This window comes from Macaca fascicularis, chromosome 7 (assembly GCF_037993035.2).
Source record: "Macaca fascicularis isolate 582-1 chromosome 7, T2T-MFA8v1.1".
Classification (NCBI taxonomy): domain Eukaryota; kingdom Metazoa; phylum Chordata; class Mammalia; order Primates; family Cercopithecidae; genus Macaca; species Macaca fascicularis.
This window is the reverse complement of record NC_088381.1, coordinates 24,232,150-24,254,037: the sequence shown is the minus strand read 5'-3', so window position 1 is coordinate 24,254,037 and position 21,888 is coordinate 24,232,150. Positions and strand designations below refer to the sequence as shown.

General features: G+C 42.0%; 1 protein-coding gene across 48 annotated transcripts in view; it reads right to left on the bottom strand.

The window, feature by feature from the left end:
* Positions 1 to 21,888, bottom strand: part of SEMA6D (semaphorin 6D) — a 589,994-nt gene that overhangs the window by 17,889 nt on the left and 550,217 nt on the right. For 8 of the 48 annotated variants that reach the window (XM_073998456.1, XM_073998473.1, XM_045395406.2 and 5 more), the window contains one exon: positions 5,732 to 5,851. The exons of the other annotated variants lie outside the window; for them this stretch is intronic. The gene's annotated coding sequence lies outside the window, so the exon portion shown is untranslated. The remainder of the gene's footprint in view (positions 1 to 5,731; positions 5,852 to 21,888) is intronic. 48 annotated transcript variants of the gene reach the window in all.

Here is a 21,888-nt window from a genome sequence, read left to right as displayed (position 1 = left end):
AACAAAAGCAATGTTCATTCCTTCATCTTGTACAGATATTTGCCAAACTGTTTATGTATACCGTCCTAACAACGACAGGAGCATTCTTAGAGGATAAGGCACAGCTTCACAGAGGGACAGGCCTCCTAAAAAGAGGAAACCGTCTTCCTCACATGCAAGCTTAGGGTAAAGAACATTCCCACATGAAGTCATTCCTGTTTGTGACACAGTCAGAGAGCAAGAATGCCTGACTAGGTATGTTTATTCAGTTTTTGGTATTTTATATGAACTTCTCCCATACACTGTTAATGTTAAATACTAAATATGATGAGGAAAGCTCTTAATGGGAGTTCAGAGCTGCCAGAATAACCAGGGCATGAGTGACAGGATACTTGGGAAAAGGGAGGTACATGGAGCTTAGCCCCAAACTCAGCATTTGATTTTGCCTTATGGAGATTTGATGATTTTATATAATATTTACGTTTATATTATTATACATAATATATTATTATATTTATATTATAATATACTGTTACATTTTTATAATTTTATGTTTGCTAATTTCATAGAGCTTAAGGCTCTATAAAAATGAGAGTATAGCTATAAAGAAAAGTCAAATTTCTGGCAGTCACAAGTTTTGGACCCACCAAGAAGGGAGTACCAGTAAATAACCAAAGGCTATCATCTTGCCCCCTGACAAGCTACACTCTAGAAGAGGAGAAAAATGTGAGGTAAACCATGATTTACAAAAATTCCAATCCAATCCAGTAAGCTAAGTCCCAGACTGAATGGATATAATCTCCCACTCCAGCTGCTTGCCGGAAAAGATAACACTTCTTGAGAAAAAGATAACATCATCCAGAGACTACAATTATTTACATACATTGCTCAACATTCAAGTAGAAATTATCAGAAATTCCAAAAACTGCAACTGAGAGAGAGAAAAAAAAAACACAATAGAAATAGGCCCACGGGTAACCCAGATATTAGAGTTACCAAATATATGTTTTGAAAATAACTGTGCTTTTTTTGTCCAAGAAAAAAAGATGACAAGATGGAGAATTTCACCAGAGAACTGGAATCTATAAAAAAGAATTAAATAAAAATTCAACAACAAGGCTGGGCGCGGTGGCTCATGCCTATAATCCCAGCACTTTGGGAGGCCGAGGTGGGTGGATCACGAGGTCAGGAGTTCGAGACCAGCCTGACCAACATGGTGAAACCCTTTCTGTACTAAAAATACAAAAAGTAGCCAGGCATGGTGGTACACGCCTGTAATCCTAGCTACTCAGGAGGCTGAGGCAGAAGAATCACTTGAACCGGGAAGGCAGAGGTTGCAGTGAGCTGAGATTGCACCACTGAACTCCAGCCTAGGTGACAAAGAGAGAGTGTCTCAAAAAAAAAAAGGCACAATAAATAACACATCTTCTTAATAGATGTGTTTAGCAACATATTTGCCAGAGGTGAAGAGAAGATTAGTGAGTAACAAGACAAACAAATAGAAATTATCAGACAGAAATATGGAGAGCAAAAAGTTTGAAAAAGACAGACAAGAGAGTAAGAGACATAGGATTTTGTGAAAGAATTAACATACTGGAGTCCCTGAGACTGCAGAGAGAGAAATGGACAGAAGCAATATTTTACAAGATAATGGCTGCGCACATTTTCAAAACCGATATAAGATTATAAGCCACACATTCAAGAAATTCTAAGAAGTTCTAAATATAAGGAAATAACAGTTAAGACACATTATACTCAAAATGTTGAAACAAGGAAAAATTTTTAAAATATTGAACACTAAGATATATTACCTTCCAAAAAGCAAGAATAATACAGACAGCTGACTTATCAGTAGAAACAATGGAAGCCAGCAGGCCATAGAATGACATTTTTAAGTTGCTGAAAGAAAATAAATTTCGAGCCTAGAATTCTACAACCTGTAAAAATAGTCTTCTAAAATGAAGGCAAAATAAAGATGTTTTATACAAATAAAAACTCAAAGATTTGTTGTTACCAGATACAAACTAAAAGAAATATTGAAGGCAAGTTCTTTGGGCAGGGGAATTTATAGGGAAGGTTAATGCAAATTTTTAAACTTAAAAAAAATTTATTTTGTACTTTTAGTAGAGATGAGGTCTCACTACGTTGCCTAGGCTGGTCTTGAACTTCTGGCCTCAAGTGATTCTCCCACCTGGGCCTCCCAAAATGCTCGGTTTACAGGCGTGAGCCACCATATCTGGCCACAAGTTCTTTTTATGTTTACAGCATAGTAGCCAAATTTGAAATTAACAAATCCCAGATGGAGAAAGTGGTACACAGTCTTTGTCTTCCTGAAAACTAGATAGCTCAAAGGAAATGAGAATGTAGAAATGGGGTAGACCTACTTTATCACTAGCCCAAAGAACCCAGAGAGAAACCATGTTGATTTGAAAGCTATCCCCTAGCTCTCGTCCCAAGATGTCACTATGCAAAGAGGATCTGCTTAGACTCTCCTACTCCTCCTGCCTCAGGATCTGAATGTGGAGTTGCTTCCTTTTAGTTTCCTGATGAGTCTTCCAGACCTTGTGCCTCCATGATCTTACAAAAAGTCTTTGGTATAAGTCCTGCCCCTCCTCCTCTCTTTTACCTGATAGTTTCCCAATCACGTTCTCTAGCTTTACAAAGACTTTACTAGCCTCAGCCCATGGTTCCATATGGGGATTTCCGCCTCAGAATCATAAAGTAAAGCATCGTGTGCTCTGATGCTATCCTCTTGTTCTTCCAGCTTGCTCATACTGCTCTACTTTCTTCTCATCAGGACCTTCAGCCCACTAACTGTTCTCTTCTCTGCTGGTCATTAGTCTTCTCTGATTTTGACATACCTCTTTATCCATCTTAGGTACAATAGTCAATAGTCAATCATGTCCATTATTCTGCCTGTGCTGCTGACTTCTCCATCCTCTGTGTCCTTGTCAGCTTTTCTTGCAACATCTTAACCTCGAATGAACTCTGCCACTCACCTTCTGCACCTTCCCCAGAGCAGCTGAGCACTAGTTGAGACAACCACACTCTGGGACAAGTCGCTAGTAATATAACAGAATTCTTTGTCATCAACTACAAATAGCATCAAAAACTCCATGGAGATCCTATGTTTCTCAATTATATTAGACCACTCCCCGAATCCATAAATGTAAACTTCCCACTTTCTTTAAGGCCCTGATCTGTCTCCATACTCTGCTACTTACATTCTTTCCTCCTGACCCACAGCTTACTTCACATAGAACATGAAAGCTGTAACATGGGAGCTTCCTCCGTTTTCTCCTTTCCCATTGCCAAATACATCAACTCTTTTTCATGTGCTTTTTAAAATTTTTATTTTATTATTATTTTTTTTTGGACAATGTCTTGCTCTGTCACCCAGGGTGGAGTGCAGTGGTGCAACCTTGGCTCACAGCAACCTCCGCCTCCTGGGTTCAAGCAATTCTCCTGCCTCAGCCTCCCAAGTAGCTGGGATTACAGGTGTGCACCACCACGTTCAGCTAATTTTTATATTTTTAGTAGAGGTGTGGTTTCATCATGTTGGCCAGGCTGGTCTCAAACTCCTGATCTCAAGTGATCTGCCCACCTTGGCCTCCCTAAATGCTGGGATTACAGGTGTGAGCCCCCGTGCCCGGCCCCCCATACACTTTAAATCCAATCTCTTCACTCTTTTCTGGAATAAAAAGACGCTGATTATATTTCTCTCTTTTTGGTGTTTTCTGTAACTCTTAACCAATTAAATACTGTCCATCAGCATTGAAATGTGTCCATGTCTCCCTCATCACACACACAAAAGGAAAATACCTTCTGTAGCCCTGAGCCCACTCAAGCTATCACCGGGGTCTTCACTGCTCTTTACTGGCACTGAAACAAATTTTGCTCTTCTGCTATAATTTCCTCACCTCCTGCTCATTCTTCTACTTTCTGTGTTCTAGCTCCTCTCTCAGTAGAGACTGATGATCTACAGGTACCTAAAGGCAATGGACATTTTCCAGTCCTATTTCATTTGACTGCTCAGTAGCTTTAGATGCAGTTGACAGTTCACAGCTTTTCCAAACACCGCCTTTCCTTGCTTTTCCTCATACCACATTCTTCTGATGGTTTACCCACCTCTCTGTCTGCCTGTTTATCTCCCATTCGTTTTCTAGATACAACAAGAATGATCTTTTCAGAATATATACCTAATCACGGCATCTCATAATCCTCCAGTAACCTTCTATTACTCCTAGGATGGAGCCCAAATCTTTTAAATGTGGCCTTCAAGGCTTTTCAGGTTCTGAGTCGTGCCCCCTCTCACAAGGAGTCCTGTCTCACCTTGGGCCTTTATCCCTCTTTTTCCTGTGCTTCTACCACCCTGCCTCTGTTTTGAGCCCTGGAATATGTCATGCCACCTACCAAGCCTTGCTCCTGCTTTCCCTCTAGATGGCCCTTTCTGCCTCCCGTCCTTGGCCTAGTTAAGTCCCTCTAACTTTTCAGAAACTAGGGAAGATTTTTTCAGTGCCTTGGGTCAAGTATATCTCACAGTTGTCAATTCCCAAGACAACTGTGAATCACCTGTGAATAAAGGAATAAACAGAAGAATGAACCATGTGTCCTGAATCACCACCTCCCCGCTGAATCTCTTAGTGCAAGGTTAGCATTTTGGACTCCAGTCTAATTTAGATTGATTTAATACCGCTAAACAAACAACAGAGGACAGCAGACCCAGGGGGGATGGGCCCCCGGCACTTCCACTTCCCAAGAGCGTGGACTCTTTTAGCTGAGAATGCTGTAACTAACTAAAGGAAGAAGAGGGGGTGGAACTAGATCTGTGGTACAAAGAGAACCATTCACTCTGTAGTCTAGGACATTTCAGGGGGCACTGCTCACACTGTAGTCAATGAGAATGATGGCACCTGGCGTTACAGGAATTATCCATTTACCAACTATGGATCATGAGAGCCTCCTGAGACTAAACAAAAAAGGAGCAGTGGGTTTAGGTAAGTTGAGAGAGAGCAAAGAGAAGCACGTTGATTGCTATACCTTGGAGCCTACCAAGACAAGGAGGGTTATAACTTAACATCAACTATAAAAGGGAGGTTTAGGTTTATATAGCATTCGTGTGCCTAGATTCTAAGCAGTGTGTTCTGGGCAGGGCTTTAGATCTTAATGATCACTGTCAGTATTTAATCAGAATGGTATAACAGCTTGGCTGACACCACAAGCTTTGGAATAGAAGAAGGTAATATCCACTGAATTGCAGGCCTTCTTTCACCTTCCATGCATGGTAAGAAGACTAGGTTATTAATCATCACTATATATAAACAGATTCCAGGAGACCCCTAAGTAGAGCTGGGGCAGGCTACCCTGGGCCCTTCTGAAAAGCATGGGTGCTCCTTGCCTCCAGGCTCACTAAGTAACTCTTGGCTGATGTGGTGTTTTAAAGGAGCAGAGGCTTTTCCATTTAAGAAATCACCACTGCTACTCCCCTACTCCCACCCCTACCTCATGCACACAGGTTCTGTGTGCAGGTGCCAAGTCTGAACAAATACATACATCCTCTCTCACTGTGGGCCATAAGGAGATTGCTGAAAGGCCCTTGACTCTGAGACCCTTCCTCCTGCTGGGAATGTGAGTTCCCAGGTTAGAGGAAGAAGATTCTAGCACTGTTATGTTACTGACACTTTATAATTAACCACCTAAAACTCTGCCCCATGGCATGTGGAGGAAATGACGAAGCAGCTCTGTGACTCACCTTCCACACAGCCGAAGCCCTGCTGACACATCAGAATCTGTGAAGATGTGCATTCTGATAGGAGCAGTGGAGACTCACACCATGAGGAACAAATCAGGGATGATTCTTCTCCCACCGACACTGACAGCAAGAGAGGAAAGAGGCCAAGAACTAGGAGATCTGGGGTCACAGACTGGCTAGGTGGCCAGAGACAAGTCACTTCACGAATCTGGACTGATTTTATGCAATACAAGCAGGCTGCTAAATTACAACTGTAGAAACCTGTTTTTTCTCTAAGAATCCATGTTCTCCTGACAGCTGGAGGGATTCCTACTTCCCCTATCTAGTGGGATACACATCCTGGTGTAATTCGCACTGCTCCAGGGTTCTTTCTCCTCAACATCCAAGCATTTCGAGTCACTATCATCATAAACAAACAGCCATTCCCCTGACCTTGAGGCTGCCTCTGCTTTCTCTCTCTCCCACTTCCTTTCTCAGCCAGGCTTCTTTGAAGAGAAGCCTGAGTCCATATTCTCCATTTTCTCACTTTTCATTATATTTGTAGCCTACTCTAGCCTAACTTTAATGTCTATGCATCAACCACCTAATTGCCAAATCCAAGGCAATCCTCATTTTAAATCTTCCTTCATCTCCTTGAGGCATTTAATCTCACTGGTCATTCCATCCGATCTTCAAACTCCACCTCTGACTCCCCTAGTTCTCCCCATCTCTCTAGCTGCTCCTTTTCATCGTCTTCCCAAATTTGTCTTAACATGCTTGCCCGTTGGATGTCGTTCTTCCCAGTTCCATCCCGGGTCTCTAGAGATGTGCTCACATGACACCTACCTTCTTCACTACCACCAGTTCCCTAATCTCAGATCACACGTCCAGCACACACCACACTCCTCACTTCCAATCCAGCTGTCCAACTCCCCGCTAGATATTTTGACCTTGGTAAAATATAGGCAATTTCAATTCAGTAGTCTAAAACTGAACTTAAGATACTTTGCCTTGATGTCTCCTCCTGCTGAATTTCCTGCAGAGCATAGGTTTAGAGCTCGGAGTACCTGGCTTCAAATGTAAGCACTACCATTTACCAGCCATGTGACTTGGGGCCTGTTACTTCACTTTCAAACTTTCTTGTTTTCCTGCCTGCCATGAGGATAATAATAGCACTAATATTATTATGATGATTGAATGAGATAATCTATATAAAGCATGTAGTCAAACCCCTTGTGCCTGATAAGAATCCAATAATTAGGTTGGGTGCGGTGGCTCACGTCTGTAATCCCAGCAATCTGGAAGGCCGAGGTGGGCAGATCACTTGAGGTCAGGAGTTCGAGACTAGCCCGGCCAACATGGTGAAACCACATCTCTACTAAAAATACAAAAATTATCCAGGCATGGTGGTGTGTGCCTGTAATCCCAGCTACTCGAGGGGCTGAGGCAGGAGAATTGCTTGAACCCGGGAGGCGGAGGTTGCAGTGAGCTGAGATCGTGCCACTGCACTCCAGACTGGGCGACAAGAGTGAAACTCTATCTCCAAAAAAAGAAAAAGAAAAAAAAAAGATTTACAACTATTATTATTGTTATTGCTATTTTTCATATCCTTCTCAGGCACTTGTGTTTTAAGCCTGGGAGTCTTCCTAGACGGCCCCCTCTCCATCATCCTCTCCTTTGAACCTGGCAGTACGTCCCATTGCTTCTATCTCTTCATTGGTCTAGAATTGACTCTTCATTGGTTTCTGTTCTCCTAGACCTCTAGTGCATTCTCCACAATGCCACCAGAATGATCTTTCTAAAACACAAATGCTATCAAGTTACATCCCTGTCTAAAAGCACTTTAATGGTTCCCGAAGGCCAATGTGTAAAGTCTAAATTCATTTCCAAGATTTACAAGATCCGTCACAATTCTATTCTTGCCAGCTTCTCCATTTCACCTACTGATACGTCCCCACCTGGATCCCAAAGCAGTGTCTTTGGCACACGCTATTCTTTCTAAAATGTCCTTCTTGAAAACTGTCTATTCACCAGCTCAAAACTTACCTGGCCCTCTCCCCTTTCTCATTCTTCCCTCTTCAGCCACACTGCTCCGTTCAGGACAGCTAGTCATACTATGATATTGTATAAATACTTCTATTGCAGAACTTATCACTTCACAGCAATGTTACTGATTTTCACATTTTCTCGGGGCTGTGCTACTCAAGGGATCATTTTCCTCTTTACTGCCAGGATCAGACGCAGGGCCTGGCACCTGGCAGGTCCTCAGTAAATACTTAATGAATGGAGGAATAAAGAAAGAAGGCAGAACACTGACAGGACTCCGCTGTGGCACACAGGCCACATCAAAATGAACAGCTCTCCACCATCAACCCAACAGCGAATCTTGAGTCTACCATCATTCTCCTGCAGCACTGGCACGGCATCCTCATTAGCCTCCAGTTCATGAGCTTCAGGTGCTGCAAAACCAAGAGGTTCTCTATAAAAGGCAACAGATGCCTCTTTTCACACCTACCCATCATTAACAAACTGCCCACCAGAAATGGGCAACACAGGCCAAATAACTAAATGATTTCTGTCAACCACCCCACTTCCACTACTGAAATTCCTGCTTACTTTGCAGCTTTCCCAGAGCAAAGGGAAGAAAAGCAGGGCTATTCCTGAGATTAGAGGTGGGTATATGGGACTGGCAGAGAAGGATCCTATGTGACTCTTCACTACCTAACAAACAAATATAAAATGAAAATCAGCTTGACTAATGGCTGGGTTATGCCTGAAATTCTGCAATGGGAAATTCTTTTCTTTGGCCAATGGCCTTTTTTCCAGTTATAAATTAAGTAACGATAGAACATACCATAAGCCAGAAACCAGTATGAAGACATTTATAAGATCTGATCTTACCCAGCGAATCAGAACATGCTGGATTTTGACAGAAGAGAAAAAAACGCAGGTGGCAGTAGATACCATGGGAGAGAAGAAAGGGGGGGCTGAGGCTATGGAAGTCTGGGTGATCCTTATTAATGCCTTGCTCTTAAAATCAGTGCCTTACTCAAAGTTGGGTCAATTTTATTTGAGTTATATTTTATGTACATGATAAAGCTGTCGACTTAAGTTTTCTGAAAATTAAAAACCTCTTATGCAAGGTTTTCACTTTAAGTCTGGATTTTCTTAAAGCAAAGCACACGAATATCTGAATCAGTAATACTTTGGTCACATATTAATAATTCAAAAAGGAACTGAACTTAACAAGAGTTGGGTAGGAAGGGACAGAAAACAGGATCTAACCTGTCTTTGCCAATTCTAAGCAAACCTGGACAAGAATCCCAGGATCTGACCTCTGATCAGAACCATTGCTCTGGGGACCACAATTCTAGCGACAATTTGCCTACAAGTTTTTGCCTGTCTGCCCTAACTCAAATTGAATAACATTCATTTTAAAGCAAAATTGTCCTAGAAACAATCCTCATTAAAAGTGAAAATAATACAAGAAACTAATGAGAATATGAGCCTGATACATAAGCAGAAAATCTGCTATCCAGGAAGATGACAAAATATATCAGCCTCTTAAGATATCAAGATAATAACTTGCTTTGTGAAAATATAATGCATAAGGAACCTTCTACTCTCTCTCTCTATATATATATAGAATGTGATAACCTATGTAAAGCATGTAGCCAAACCCCTTGTGCCTGATAAGAATTCAATAATTAGGTCGGGCGCGGTGGCTCACGTCTGTAATTCCAGCAGTCTGGGAGGCTGAGGTGGGCAGATCACTTGAGGTCAGGAGTTCGAGACCAGCCTGGCCAACATGGTGAAAGCACATCTCTACTAAAAATACAAAACTATTTTGTATTTGTGTATGGTATGTCGTTTACACCATTTGTAATGTGTGTGTATATATGTACACACATACACACACACGCAGCAGGAGATTGTTGTGGCAGAAATGAACAATGCTGTCTCCTTTTTTCAGGGGAACTGAAGGGCTTTCAAGGCTAACTGACAAGAGAAATTAAAAGCCTTCTTTTTTGGTTATCTCCTCCATACACATATCCCAGCCAGGCCAGGCTCCTCCCCTTCAGCCTCCAGGAAAAGGAGCCATTCTAGACAAAGGAAGGGCTCAAGGTTCCAAGGGATGACCCAGATGCCAAAGGACTCAGCCTGGCTGTGGAACACTGGCTTATTCTACTAGATGACCTGCTGAGGCTGCCATATGGCCTGCATGTGACAGTCTGCTCAGGATAATAGGGCCTGGGTCTATGCCTGGTTCTGCCCTTTGGGCTGGGATGACAGAAGTAGAATATGTTTGTTCTGATGCTAGTGACTTGTCTGATGCAACCACCGTGTAGCCATAGCTTTCAATGTACTCCATGGAGCCTTTTCAGGCTTTCAAAGAAATGAATACCCTGGCAAAGAAGGACTGAGGATGGGCTGCTGCTCCTATTCCTGTCTGACAAAGGACAAGCAGATAAATTAAGAGACTCACGATCCAGGAGTGGCGAAGCCAGTGCAGAACCCAGATGTCACAACAGAGTTCAATGATCTATGTTAGCCTCACTGCCAACAACGAGATTTCGTTCTATTTTAAAAGGCTCATGTCTTCAGGCTTGATATTCTGCAAAGTGCCTCATCAGGGGTTCTCAGGTGATGTCATGCTTTAAAACAGTTGGTGATGAGTTTTCAGAAGGGTTAAAACGCTAACGACCCAGAGGAAGAGAAGTGAAATTTTAAAAGCCAAGAATGTTTAGTCCCAAGTCCTTTGGTTTTCGGTCACCAAAAATAAGGCCTTTGTATTAATATTTGCCTTCTGTATTTGAAAGTACAGTAACAGTTGCCCGTCTCTAACAAATGCAGAGAAAGATTACTGATTGCTCAGAAGGATCTAGAGCATTAACCTTATCAGGATTCTGTAAGTCAATCCTAACTTGTTTTTCAAAACGTACTTCTCGGGTGAAGGGGACACGGAACTCTCTGTACTATTATTACAACTTCTTGTGAGTTCATAATTATTACAAAATAATTATTTTTAAATATATTTTGTCCTACTGATGGAAATGTGGCCCATGATCATTTAGGTTCCATTTGATAGTTCTGGACTAAAGATGGAGCTGTGACCAAGAATGAGAATAATAAACAGCCCAGGTGAATTTTATGTCCTGCGAAGCTCAGGGAAGGCCCAGGCTAAGCCTGAGTCAGTGCACCTGTGCCTACCTGCAGCCTTTTGTCTAGGCTCCATATCTGATGGACTATGAACTTCTGGAACCTCTGGGTCCACAGAGGCAAAATGGGAGTTTAGGTCAATCCATGCACGTTCTTAAAATCTCAGTTCCTAATTTTTACTAAATCGATGCAAGACCAAGAGGGTATTAAGCAAACTCAGCTCTTGCTGCTGCCAGGGATGGAGCGTTGGGCAGTGGAGTATGGGGCAGAAAATGTGGCTCTGGAGCCAGGCTACCCAGGTAGGTGCCCCAGCTTTGCTGCGCAACCAGTGATCTGACCTTGGGTGAGCGAGTTCACCACTTGGTACCTCCATTATCCTGTACACTGGGGACGGGATCACACTACTAGCAGCTGCCTCATAGAGTTGCTGAGGACTGAAGGAGTTCTTGAAAGAGTTTACTAGAGATCCTGGCACATGGTAAGCACCATAAAAATCACTATTAGACGAGGTGAGTACCAGGAAGCCTGTTCAAGGCAAAAGGTACAACCTTGAGGAAGGGTGTGTGGTTCTAATGCCAGAGATAACTATGCTTCAAACACTATTATATTACCCTTATCTACATTTATTCTCACCTTCCTTATGAATCACCTTGGAGGATGTTAGTCTTATCCCAGACATTAAACACACCTGGAAATAACAGGGAGGTAAAAAATCTGGGTTCTACTCTTAACTTAGCCTCTAAGGATCCGACAGACCATGAGAAATCCAACTTGCCTCTTCCAGCCTCGGTTTCCCAATCTATACAATGAGAACACAGGTGATCTCCAAGGCCCCTTCCAAGTTGTGACATTTTATGATTCTGAGTTTGGTGCCTGGGTTGAAAACGGTTCTTTACTCAAAGTAACATTCCTCCCAATTCACATGTCTAAGTTTTTTGCTGTAGCATTGCCGTTGCCTAGGATACAAAGTACATGTGCTCCCTCTGTACCCTGAGACAGGAGAGCGCTGCGATCGCTGCCTCTGATCTGTGACGCCGAACCACAAATGGGCTTTGTACTACAAACTGACTGATGCCTTGAACAGCGACCGAGCCTCCGCTGGCACTTACGAATGTGGACTTGGCATTCTGATGGCGTCCCAGATGAAATGGCAGAGGGTGCACTTTTCCCCCACAACCATGTGGCCTTGGGAAATACGGCCTTTAAGTGTCTCCTTAAAGGAGACACAATTGTACGATGTGCTGTGGGAAGCTCAGTTCACATACACTCAGGACCTCTGAATGGTTTCTTAGCCCCTCTCTGCATTCCCAGTGTACTTTGCAGCTGAGATTTAATAAACTTCTGTGTGTAGGTGGGGACTGGGGTGCCTAGCTCTCATCGATATTCAGCCTAGACCAGGGTTTGGGGGAAGAGCTTTTCACTTACAGTGCTTTATGGTCTTCAAAGCAAATATGTTTTATCTATCCTAGTCCTTAAAGCTGCCCTTAAGAGGCTTAGGGCAGAAGCTATTTTCCCCACTGAACTTCGTGTCAGCTTCAGGAGAACAGAAGTCGTGTCTGTCTGTTCTATACTTTATCTTTATTACCCACTATAGCATCTGGAACTCACTATCTACTTGGCAAATATTTGCTGAATTAGTAAATAGATGCTTTTCAGACAAGGAGTTAAAGAACTGCTGGAGGTCATACTGCTGAGAAGAGGCTTCTGGGTTATGTGTCTCCAGGTCACTGCTCTATGACCTCCAGGGCTAATCTCAGAGAGGCTCAAAATGGATTTGCATTGACAAAAATCAAAACTAGGTTCCACAGTGACATTCAGCATTGGTCTTACAACTATGAGGCCAAGAGGGACCAGAGGACAGCGTCTGGATGCCACTTCTCTGAACACCCTAGATTTTGGGCATGGTAAAGCACCCCCTCATTCCAGTGCAAACTCAGCTCCTCCTACCTTTCTGCCTTTGGATGTGCTGTCCCCATCACTACCTGGAGTGCTCTTCTTGTCCCTTCCTCTTCATGACTGATTCCTCATGAGAAATCACTTCCCACCAGGATTTTCCTTCTTTTCCTTCTTCGGCCATGAAAATCTGGGCTCACTTTCATCAGAGCACATATCACATGATAGTATGTTCCTTCTTTTCATAACTTATTCCCCCGCACTGTAGGTTTCTTTGAGTTCAGGAACTGTCTTTTATGTCCATAAATAAACTCCCAAAAAAGTGGTTAGTCCACAGGGTTTTAATAGTTCTTGTTGAATGAATTTCTATGTGAGACCCTGTGCCTTCTCAAGGAAAAAAAAAAAGTTGAAAAATCTCCACAGAGCCCTTTATCCACTGATGATGAACTGCTAATGACAGGTCATCCACGATCACCAGTAATGAACATACACACACACCAACATATTAAATTATGCATTAAATTATTAAATTAAGCATTAAATTATGCAGCAGTATTTCTGGTAGGCATTTGTCCTTGCAGCTGCAGATGTGACCATAGTGAGATTTGGGTTTCCCTTGATTTTGAAATTGCTGGAAAGGACATATAGGACTTAGCAGTGAGCCAGTGATGTTGTCTGGCCCATTTCCTAAATCGACCAACGCCTTGGACCTAGAGACCCAAATTCTATTCTAATCACAGGAGGCATCCTGGGGAGGTATAGAGAAAAAAGAATGTTGCTTTTTTTAGACACGCAAACAGGCTAAACATTGGTGAAAAGATTGAGAGAAATTAGCCTCATTATCTTTGGAGGGAAAAGTGTGACTGGTTTTCCTTTTCCCCACCTACTCTCACTCTAGAGACTTGCAGCTCTTTGACAAAAAAGAAAGGATTACAAAACCAGGAAACACAAAGGGTGTGGGGTCCTTTGTATGAAGGATACAGGGATAAGGTAGGATTACAACCAGAGTAAGAAAGGCGCTCTAGCTGGACTGGGGGAAAGAACTGGAGGGACCTGTGGGTTTCTTCCCGAGGGGCTGCATCTATTCCAAGCTGGGGAGAGAGGTAGAGCCGCCTCTTTCATGTCATGTGTGCTGACAGTCCCAGACAGCCTTCAGATCAGTGGACATTCAAGAAGTAGACGCAGCCTGGCCTGGTTTATGAGGTGCTCTAATCACCAGTCCCCAGGCCCTAGGCTCTATGTCAAGTGGGTCGGTTATACCTTCTGCTTATTGTCTTTCAGCAGCATCCAAGCTGCCCAAGGGAGAAGAGGGAATGGAGGCCAGTGTGAAGGACAGGAGGGATCCCTCCAGTGCAGCAAGGCACTGCTGGCTGCTCCCTCCTCCCTCCTTACCTCACCTCTTCTGAGATGAGGTAAGGATGCATCTGCTGACTCCCTCTTTCACCATGGTTTTTTTTTAAAGGAACAAGTGAGAAAATGTGAGTAAAAATACTTTATAAATTGTAAAGGTGCTATACAAGTGCGAAGAAGTTGTATTATTATCACTGCTTTATTTAGTCGCAGTTTGCATCACCCTGCTATACTGACATCGCTTACACTTTTGCTCAAATCAGTATTCACAAGCTTATTTCTACTGCTGCAGTTCCTCTGTGAGTGGCCAGCTCAGCTGAGGCCCTCCTGCCCTTAGCTCCTGTTGTTCTCTGCACCTGGAACACCTTCTGCAGCTCCTCTGACTGGCAAATTCCTAGTCATCCTTAGGACCCACGGCCACTCTGAGACCTTCTCCATCCCTCTCTCCGCTCTCCTCGCAGGACGCTCTATCCATTTCTACTGTGGATTTGCCACAGTGGGTAGAATTGCTCCTCTACCTCCTGTCTTCCTCTTTAGACTGTGAACTCCTAGAAGGCAGGATCTATGGTTTGTCAGTAGGAATAACTTCCCAGGCCCAAATAGAAAATATTTCACATGCCTGCTCTACTAAGAGAAGAGTTTGCTTGCTAACCTTCTTATTTTGTTTTTGTTTGTTTGTTTGTTAGACAGAGTTTCGCTCTTGCTGCCCAGGCTGGAATGCAATGGCACGATCTCGGCTCACTGCAACCTTCACTTCCCGGGTTCAAGCAATTCTCCTGCCTCAACCTTGAGTAGCTGGGATTACAGGCATGTGCCACCACGCCCGGTTAATTTTGTATTTTTAGTAGAGATGGGATGTCTCCATGTTGGTCAGGCTGGTCTCGAACTGCCGACCTCAGGTGATCTGCCCGCCTCGGCCTCCCAAAGTGTTGGGATTACAGGCGTGAGCCACCGTGCCCAGCCTTCTTATTTTGTTTTCATGGGACACACCTGGAATTAGGTGTAATACATAGATGTTGCAGACTGGAAAATTAGAGCTGATTGTAACAAGCCAGGGTTGCATGCTAACAAAGCACCAGGCATTATGCTAAGCACCCCCTAGGAGGTTGGTGCTATTTTGCAGATGAGGAAATGAAGTAATTTGCCTTTGGTCACAAAACTAAATAATGGGGCTTAAGTCAGTTTGACTCCAACGTCTGTAGTCTTAATCCCTGCAGCAGAAAAAGGTAACACAGAGGAAAAGGAACAGAGAGGACAAAGAGGAACTTAAGAATTTATTAAGATAAGAATACTGTCATAGTTTTTTAGCTTGATTTTATCATGGTTATTTTAAGACATGAACAGCACTATTTCCCCCTTCTAGACTAATAGTCTAGCAGGTAACTGTGTCAGAAAAATAAATAAGTAAAAGTTTCTATGAAAAAGTCAAATACAAGAGAAGATTCATGCAGGGAGCTAGCGAGGATCCTGTCTCCCTCAGTCTTCCGTATTGGTTGCCACCTCTTCCTCCTACCTTTCTATCTTTGAAGTTAAGGGACCTCAGTGGTCAGAGGCCTCTTCCTTATCATCCTAGACCTAACTTGAAGCCTTTGTTTCCAGGCATGACAGGGCAGTGGTGCAGCAGGGACCTACCCCAACGTCAGGGAGAAGAGTATATTGGGTACCTCCCTGCTCAGGTGCTCTAGATTGGAAATAAACTGAGGGCCCACGGCTCGCTCCTCTGGCTCCTGGACCCTTCCGAGTTAAAGAGAGGCTCCCTTTGAAACCCTTCTTTTAAGTATCTGGCTGACCAGGGAGAGTGGATACGAGGGAGAAGTACATCAGAAGGCAAGTCTCTATCTCTGGAAGGCTTGTCTACATTTCTCTGTTTGTTTTGTTTTTTGAGACAGAGTCTTGCTGTGTCACCAGGCTGGAGTGCAGTGGTGCAATCTCGGCTCACTGCAACCTCCACCTCCTGAGTTCAAGTGATCCTCCTGCCTCAGCCTCCCGAGTAGCTGGGACTACAGGTGCATGCCACCACGCCCAGTTAACTTTTTGGATTTTTAGTAGAGACAGGGTTTCACCATGTTGGTCAGGATGGTCTCGATCTCTTGACCTGGTGATTCACCTGCCTCGGCTTCCCAAAGTGCTGGGATTACAGGCGTGAGCCACTATGCCTGGCCATGTTTTTTACTTTCTATTTTCAACTATCAACAGAAATACTGTAACCCAACCCCACAAAATGGCTGAAAAAGGAGTGGCAATGCATGAAACCCTCGGGAGTTCCTGGATGATGGTCATCCTCTCACCACACTGGAGGATAAGCACCCTCATATAAACCAATGGGAAAGCAGGCTCTACTTTATGAATATTTTGGCTTCACCACCCGCCAGCTGTTTGATCTTGGAAAAGCTACTTCACTTCACATCTATTAAAAGTAGATAATAACTGAACCTATCTAAAATGGTTATTTCCAGGGTTGCAGACTTAATATACGGAAAACTTAAACTTATGCAAATAAGTACAATTAGTATTAGCTATTATTATGGTTATTGTGTTGACATGATTATTAGCATCATTATGCTTCCTCTCTGCTGTGTCCCCTGCCCTGTCATATTCTAACCTTTTCTGAAGACCACTCTGATGATTTCAACATCTTCTTCTATGTTCCAAATTGTCTCTTGGAATATTCTTTGGAAGACTGGACCAAGAAACTGCAGTTCAAATAATTTCCCTTTTCCTAGTAATAGAGACACCTAAATCAACCACTCAGCAATCAGTCGGGATTCTCATACATATGGCTGTCAACACATTAGAAGTTAAGCATCTTGCCAGTGTACATGGACCAAATATGCATGTCATTATTCTTCTTGAGATGTATCACACGCTCAGACCCACCTCTAAAATCTATCTTAATAGGAAAGAGCAACTACACAGATGATTAAAAGCCCTGAGACCTGATTGCTTGTGTGGGCAGGGGGTGGTGGAATACTGCAGATTCCCCATAGTGCAAAAGTCAGTCCAAGAGACGGTTGGCCGAATTCTTTGTTGTGGAAAAGGTAGACTAGGTTAATGGAGAACCCATCCCTGGACTCTGGAAAGCAGAGGTGGAGGTTGGTGCTATAATATCTACTAGTCCATGTGCTCCAACTACCTAGTTTTTCAGCTTCTCAAAGGGCTGAAAATTCTGTATGACAGTTTATAAACACAGTCTCTAAGTGTTTTTTATATTGTTTCCATTCAGAAGTGGGTGTATATATCCTCCCTGTGATTCTGGGCTACAACTGTTTGAATAATAGAATGTGGTGGTGTGATGCTATGCCAGTTTGGGGCCCAGGACTTAATACATGAGCAGCTTCCACTTCCTATTTCTTTGGACATTTGTTGGAACTCAGCTACTGAAGTATGAAAAAGTCAAAGTGCTTGTGAAGACGTCCTCATGAAGTGGCCCATAGGGAGAGGAACTAAGGCTATGGCTTTCAGCCCTAGCTGAGCCGTGAGCTGACAGGCAGCACCCACTGGCCTTCCATGAGAATGACCACCTTAGAATTGAACCCCCCCTCACCTACTGGAGCCACCCCAGTTGATACTACACAGAGTAGTGATGAGTCTCTGCTGAGCTCCGCCCACATTGTAGATTCAGGGCTAAACAAATGATCGTGGTAGTTTTAAGCACTAGGTTGTGGAATGGTTTCTTAGGTGGCTGGGTAAATGAATCCTTCCCTGGATCCCCTCAGCACTCTCTTAATCCTGAAATCCTGCTTCCTTTGCTCTTTCCTCTCAGTCCAGCTGAAGATTGAAATTAGCTGTCAAAGCTGGAAATATTGCAGGGAAACAGAGAGTCTTTGGTCAGAATACAGATGTTATGACAATTCCCTAGTAATAGTCTTCAGGTTGCTTTTCTATGTGTCAAACAGTAGAAACTTGTCCCTAAAATGTCTTGTCCCAGTCTTAAAAAATCAGGCTTCTTAGCACTATTTACAATAGCAAAGACATGGAACGAACCCAAATACCCATCAATGATAGACAGGATAAAGAAAATGTGGTACATATACACCATGGAATACTATCTATGCAGCCATAAAAAGGAATGAGATCATGTCCTTTGCAGGGACATGGATGAAGTTGGAGCCATCATCCTCAGCAAACTAACACAGGAACAGAAAACCAAACACTGCATGTTCTCACTCATTAGTGGGAGTTGAACATTGAGAACACATGAACACAGACAGGGGAACAACACACACCAGGGCCTCTTGTGGGATGGGGGCTGAGGGGAGGGAACTTAGAGGATGGGTCAATAGGTGCGGCAAACCACCATGGCACACAAATACCTATGTAACAAACCTGCACATTCTGCACATGTATCCCCCCCCCCTTTTTTTAGAAGAAATAAAAAAAAATCAGCCTTCTTGATAGCAATACCAGAAATGCAAATTGTCACAAAGGAGGTACAATTTTACACTAGTGAAATTAGCTTCTTTTTTTTAAAGATAATACAGGTAAAGTTGGGATGAAATCAATACATTGCACATGGCAGGGTAAATTAGTACAATCATTTTAGAAAATAATTTGGCAATGTGTAACACACATGCTCCCGTACACACAACACACACTTTTAAAACCAACCTTTGACTCAGTAATTTTACTTCTGGTTATTTACCCTTAGCAAATAATCTAAAGTAGGAAGGAAATAAATGAAACTTATTTTATAATGGTGAACAAACTGGAAACAGCTTAAAATTGTAAACACAGAGAAGTAGTTAAAAGTATATTACACTAGCCTCATGAAATATGATGCAATCATTCAGATAATAATAATGAAAACCAGTAATCTTCAGCTTACGATGCAATACTAGGAATGAAAAAAAATCAAAATATAAGGTTGTATGTTCACTGATCACAACTTTATAAAACTGGAGATACATATCGACAAATACTAGAAGGAAATAGATTTTTAAAAATTTAAGTTACTTTAGATTTTTTCCCCTTTAAAAGTAATACTTTATAATTTTTTTAACATTTAAAAAAGGGAGCATGGGAAGATGCTCCACTAAAAAACATTAAGTTACCTTCCATCCAAATAAACAGCTCCTTTTCTTGGTGAAGACAGTTATTGTCTGTCTGTTGAATCAAATCAAGAACTAGTACTGGGGTTCTATGGGATATGATTTTTGGAATATGTAATTTATTCTAGAGGATAACTTCCTAGAGAACAAGTCCTTGATTATGTTTTGTTTAATTTGTACTGTGGGTGTACGCTAAGAAAACACGAAGGTAATTAAGAGATTTCAGCTCAATTAGCATATTATAATTTCTGCTCCCTCTTTCCTTCTTACCTCCTACTTTTTCCTTTCTACCTCCTACTTTTTCCTTCCTAAGCTTCTGAAATATAAAGTGCTAAAGTAAAATTAGCAATAGCAATTGCTATTTTTAGAGTGAACTTTAATCTGATTTTCACAAAGATCCATGCCAATTCCAAATCACTGCTGTTCACTGCTGTTCTCTTGGTGCTGGTATTACAGGGATTGTCTTTTGTATTAAAAGTTAAAATTACAGTCACACAGGAGAAAGAAAACCTGGCTTAAACTTCTCAGTGGTCAAATCTACACCAGTAAAAGCAAACAAAAAACTGATTGCAATTGTGTACTTGAATATTTAAAGCCAAAAACATTTATATCCCAGTTGTTCAAATACTGGCATTTAAGATCTTCCTCAACTCTGAAACATGCACAGAGAAATGGAGAATGAAGACCTGGCTTCTTTAAATTCCAAAATCCCGCTTAAAGTCCTGTGTGTATGACAGCAGGAAGTAAGGACATTTTCTGTGCCAGCCTTCTTGCTCTTCACTGTAGTCATCACCCTACATCACCACCATCCAAATAAGTGACAAACTAAGCATTAAGTAAATTCCTATCTGAATATGTAGCAAAACAGTAAATCTGTGTTTTCACAAACAAATTTCTACATATGACTTGTTTATATTTTACTTTGAAGATAAATAGCTGCTTGGAACACTGAATCTATTTCAAAATTTGGTCACATTGAGCATTTTTCTCAGTCATAAGATAATCATAGCAGATAAGGGTGATTCTGCAATTCTGCCTGGGCTATGGCAACAAGGAGTCAGACTTCTCTTATCTCTGTGGCTCCTTCCAAATCAGCCCACTCAATGCTAATACAGATGTAAACACATTAGTTAGCCAACCATTAGGGGCTTGGGAGCTAAAATGTAAACTCCCTCATTTCTTAGCAGGCTTCTAAGCTAAACAGCCTACTGCTACACAATAAAACAGACCAACAGACTTAAGTCAGAATGTTCTCCACCAAAATAAAATAAAAATAAATTAAATACAATTAAATTAAACTAAGCCAATAAATAAACAAACCCCACAAACTGGATAACAAATTTTAAGAGGCCCAAAGATAGCTCTGGAAAGTAGAAAAGACAATCATTCCCTTTCTCTCCTTCTGTCTCTTACACACACCCTAAATCACTTGAGTTGTTTAAAAGAATCTGCATTAACACCTCTTGATTAGTGTCAAAGTAAAAATTGCTTAATAGTTAAGTGATGAAATGTGTAGAACTAAGCATCACAGGTTTGATCTTAATTGGCTTGATACTGTGACTTACACTGGAGTTGTTTGTGGACTTTTACCATTATGGAAAAGCTCCCCATCTCTTCCATCTCTTCAGGCCGACAGCAGGCTTGTAAAGTGGAGAGACTAACTTAATGATGCAAATGTTTAGGCGGGTGATTAGAGACACTCTGAGCATTGCATTCTCTTGTGATCTCAAATTTGCTCAAGGAAATGATGGCTTCAAGCAGAACTGAAGGTGTATCTAAAAATGATTGCGGAATCTCAGTTAATTTGAAGTTGTTTTCTTTGAAATGTCTTTTATCATTTCCATTTGTCAATGACCTTAAGTTGATGAAAACCAAGTGTATCTGAAGTCTGTGTCTGCCATTGAAGAGCTATAACTTTTAACACGCACTTTGCAGCAATGCTTGCAGAGGTGCAAGCTGACTGAACTAGGAGAGATCTTGGTTCCCACACTGAATCAATACAGACTCACTGTGTTTAGTGGTACCTCTTTCTTGCATCTTGGAGAGTCTGGGTCACTGGAGAACAGATATTTGGGCCATGATGACTATACTGTAGTGCCTTCTCTAAAAGTTATCGTTGACATGTAAGACTGTAGGGCTGCCAATCACTTGGTACCACATTGTGGGGTCTGTTTTGATTGGTTAGCACCCATGCCAGAGGGCTGGCAACATATTTTTTATTATGATCTCCCAACACACAAAACTTCTTGGGCTGAAAATCAGAAGATCCTCAGGGATGTCAATATTTGTATATTAGAGTTTTAAGGTCTTGGCTATAGATTTTTTTTAAGTGTGGCAAAAGTACAGGAGTGAGTTAAGTCTCCCCTGGGAAATTAGCATAAAATCTATAGAAAAGAAAGGACAGATCCAAATTAAATGAGCAGAATAATACCAGTGCCCAATCAATTTGATTTTATATTTTAAAAACCACCAAACTGTATGTAGGCCTAGGCTAGAAGTCAAAGATTTCAACTACACAGCTCAACTTTCTCAAGAAGAGTGCTAATTTCCATTTTTATTTTGGCCCCATAATGCCCATAATCCCCGTAATTTCTAGTTTTGAAAGTAGAGTCACCACACTTACAATTCAAACTCAGGCCTGGCATTATTTTACCTGTGTCTTATTCTCCTAAGGTATCAAGATTACCAGCCACGTTCATGGAGACCATGTGTAGTCTGCCTTCGTTT